Here is a 4,348-nt window from a genome sequence, read left to right as displayed (position 1 = left end):
GCATTTTTATATAAGTGTTTTTTTTTTCCTTCACCTCCCATCATATACAAGGATAGAAGGAATGATGGGAAATAGAGAATTAATATTACATAAATGTAGAAGATATCATATAATGTAAAAGAACATGAAGCTAGGAAGGAATGAGGCTATATACGGTTAAGAATTCTGAATACCTGTGTAAATGTCATGTTCACAGGGATACCAGGTATGATGAATTTAAAAGTCAGGTTACTTTGCAAAAAGAGGTTCTATGTGCATTTCCCAGTCACATAGAGAACAATTTTGAAGGTATGATATTCATATGCTCCAATACGGCCTTCATTCCCGGCCAACCACCCAGTCTTTGCTCTTCGTTGGATTTTATTTTAGTGTAGTTTACTTTTATTGTGATATAGTTTTCTAAGTATCATCCTGCAAACTCTCAACTCTCATCATAAGTGTTATCAATCCACTGTTATTAGTTAAGCAAACTCTGCTAAGTAATCAGTTGGATATCCACATGGAAGAAAACATTAATTTCGACCCCTACCTCACTCCATGAGCAAAAACCAATTCCTATTATATCATAAGAGAATATATTTATAATGTTGGAGTAGCCAGAAGTTCTTAACAGACTCTAACTCTAAAGGAAACCACTAACTCTAAAGGAAAATATTGATAAATTTGACTTTATTAATATTAGGAACTTTTGTATGTAAAAAAAAATCAACATTAAGTATATGAAAAGACAAAATACAAGTGGGAGAAGATATTTGTAATACATATAAATTGACAAAAGACTTAAATCCTGTCTATTTAAAATATTCTTACAAAGACAGACAGATAAATAATAGAACATTACACTTAAGACTTAAATAGGCACTTCACAAAAGAAAGCATCTAAATGGGCAATAAACAGGGAAGATCCTCAGCCACATTAATCATCAGGAAAATGAAAATTAAAACTACAATGAGGTACCACTACACACCTGTTAGAATGAGTAAAATTTTGTAAGACTAAGAATAACAAATGCTAGCAAGACTGAAGAGCAGTTAGAACTATCATTTCATGCTAGGGGTAGTCAATAATACAGGGGCTTTAATGCAAGTGCTATAATACAAGAACTTTCATAAGCTCTTAGGTAATACCTGCTGAAGCTTCAAGTATACATATCCTCAATAGAAATGTATCCAAGTTCAACAAAAGATATTTTCATCCATATTAGAATGAATTTTAAGTTGTGGTACAGTCATTCAATAGAGTAGTATACAGTAATGAAACATGCTGCATTTTACTATATTGATAATCTCAAAAACAAAGTAGACATACACACAAAAATTGCATACAATAGGATTCCATTTACATCAAGTGCAAAAACAAGCAAAATTATCTTTGGTGTTCGAAGTCCAAACAGCAGTTACCTTTGGGAAAATAATAACTAAAAGGGAGATGAAGAGACCTTCTGGTTGTTAATGTTCTACCTCTTTATATAACTTGTGGACACACCAATGTGTTATGAAAACACGTCAGACTGTGTGCTTAAACATGGAGACTTTTCCATATCTATACTGTACTTCAGTTAAAACCTTTATTTTAAAAAAGAATGCATGGCTTCTGTATATGGCTGTCCAATTTTCCCAGCACCTTTTATTGCAGAGAATGTCTTTTTCATTGGATATTTTTTCCTGCTTTGTTGAAAATTATTTGACCACAGAGTTCAGTGTCCATATCTGGGCTCTCTATTCTGTTCCATTGGTCTATGTGTCCGTTTTTGTACCAGTACCATAATGTCTTGGTGATCACAACTTTGTAATACAGCTTGAAATCAGGCAATGTGATGTCCCCAGCTTTGTTTTTCTTTTTTAACATTTCGTCAGTGAATCAGGGTCTTTTCTGGTTCCCTACAAATTTTAGGATTGTTTCAGCACTTTGAAAAATGCCGATGGTATTTTGATCAGGACGGCATTGAAAGTGTAGATTGCTCTGGGCAGCATAGACATTTTTTTTTTTTTATTGTGTTATGTTAGTCACCATACATCATTAGTTTTTGATGTATTGTTCCAAGATTCAGTGTTTCTGTATAACACCCAGTGCTCCATGCAATACATGCCCTTCTTAATACCCATCACCAGGATAACCCATCTCCTCACCCCCCTCTCCTCTAAAACCCTCAGTTTGTTTCTCAGAGTCCATAGTGTCTCATGGTTCATCCCCCCTCCAATCTTTCCCCCTTCATTTTTACATTCCTTCTCCTAATGTCCTCCATGCTATTCCTTATATTCCACAAGTAAGTGAAACCATATGATAATTGACTTTCTCTGCTTGATGTATTTCACTCAACCTAATCTCCTCCAGTCCCATCCGACAGTGTTTATTCTTCCAATCCATGAGCATGGAATGTTTTTCCATCTTTTTGTGTCTTCTTCAATTTCTTTCATGAGTATTCCATAGTACGTAGAGGATAGATCATTTACATCGTTGGTTAGGTTTATTCCAAGGTATCTTATGGGTTTTGATGCCATTGTAAATGGAATCTATTCTCTAATTTCTTTTTCTACAGTTTCATTGTTAGTGTATAAGAAAGCAACTGATTTCTGTACATTAATTTGTATCCTGTCACATTACTGAATTGCTGTATGAGTTCTAGTAATTTGGGGGTGGAGTTTTTTAGGTTTTCACATAAAGCATCATGTCATCTGCAAAGACAGAGAGTTTGACTTCTTTGCCAATTTGAATACATTCTATTTCTTTTTGTTTTCTGATTGCTGTTGCTAGGACTTCTAGTACTATGTTGAACAATAGTGGTGAGAGTGGGCATCCTTGTCGTGTTCCTGATATTAAGGGAAAGGCTCTCAGCTTTTCCCCATTGAGAATGATATTTGCTGTGGGTTTTTCATAGACAGATTTTATGACATTGGGGAATGTTCCCACTATCCCTATACTCTGAAGAGTTTTAATCAGGAACGGATGCTTTATTTTGTCAAATGCTTTTTCTGCATTAATTGAGAGGACCATGTGGTTCTCTTCTCTTATTTTGTTCTATCACATTGATTGATGAAACTTGACGATTCTCTTACACCATACACAAAGATAAACTCAAAATATATGAAAGACCTCAATGTGAGACAGGAATCCATCAAAATCCTTGAGAAGAACATAGGCAGTGACCTCTTCGACATCAGCCACAACAACTTCCTTCAAGACAAGTCTCCAAAGGCAAAGGAAACAAAGGCAAAAATGAACTTTTGGGACTTCATCAAGATAAAAAGCTTCTGCACAGCAAAGGAAACAGTCAACAAAACAAAGAGGCAACCCACAGAATGGGAGAAGATATTTGCAAATAACACTACAGCCAAGGGACTGGTATCTAAGATCTATAAAGAACATCTCAAACTCAACACCTAAAAAACAAATAATCAAGTCAAAAAAATGGGTGGAAGACATGAGCAGACAATTCTCCAAAGAAGACATACAAATGGCTAACAGGCACACGAAAAGATATTGGCCATCATTGGCCATCAGAGAAATTCAAATCAAAACCACATTGAGGTGGTTTTAAGAATGGCAAGGAACAACAAATGTTGGAAAGGATGTGGAGAAAAGGGAACCCTCTTACACTGTTGGTGGGAATGCAAGTTGGTGCAGCCACTATGGAAAACAGTGTGGAGCTTCCTCAAAAAATTAAAAATAGAGCTACCTTATGACCCAGCAATTGCACTACTGAGTATTTACCCCAAAGATGCAGATGTAGTAAAAAGAAGGGCCATATACATCCCAATGTTCATAGCAGCAATGTCTACTATAAACAAACTGTGGAAAAAACAGAGATGCCCTTCAACAGACAAATGGATAAAGAAGATGTGGTCCATATATACAATGGAATATTACTCAGCCATCAGAAAGGATGAATACCCAGCTTTTGCATCAACATGGATGGGACTGGAGGAGATATATGCTGAGTGAAATATGTCAAGCAGAGAAAGTCAATTATCATATGGTTTCACTTACTTGTGGAATATAAGGAATAGCATGGAGGACATTAGGAGAAGGGACATAAAAATGAAGTGGGGAATATTGGAGGGGGAGATGAACCATGAGAGACTATGGACTCTGAGAAACAAACTGAGGGTTTTAGAGGAGAGGGGTTGAGGGGATGGGTTATCCTGGTGATGGGTATTAAGAAAGTCATGTATTGCATGGAGCACTGGGTGTTATACAGAAACACTGAATCTTGGAACACTACATCAAAAACTAATGACGTACTGTATGGTGACTAACATAACATAATAAAAAATTTAAAAATAAAAGTAGTATTGGGGAAAAAAAGAATGTACAGCAACTATGTTTCCATATTTAAAGCAAGGTAGA

Source organism: Enhydra lutris, unplaced genomic scaffold (assembly GCF_002288905.1).
Source record: "Enhydra lutris kenyoni isolate GAN:26980312 unplaced genomic scaffold, ASM228890v2 scaffoldscaffold15, whole genome shotgun sequence".
Lineage (NCBI taxonomy): Eukaryota > Metazoa > Chordata > Mammalia > Carnivora > Mustelidae > Enhydra > Enhydra lutris.
This window is presented reverse-complemented; position numbering follows the sequence as displayed.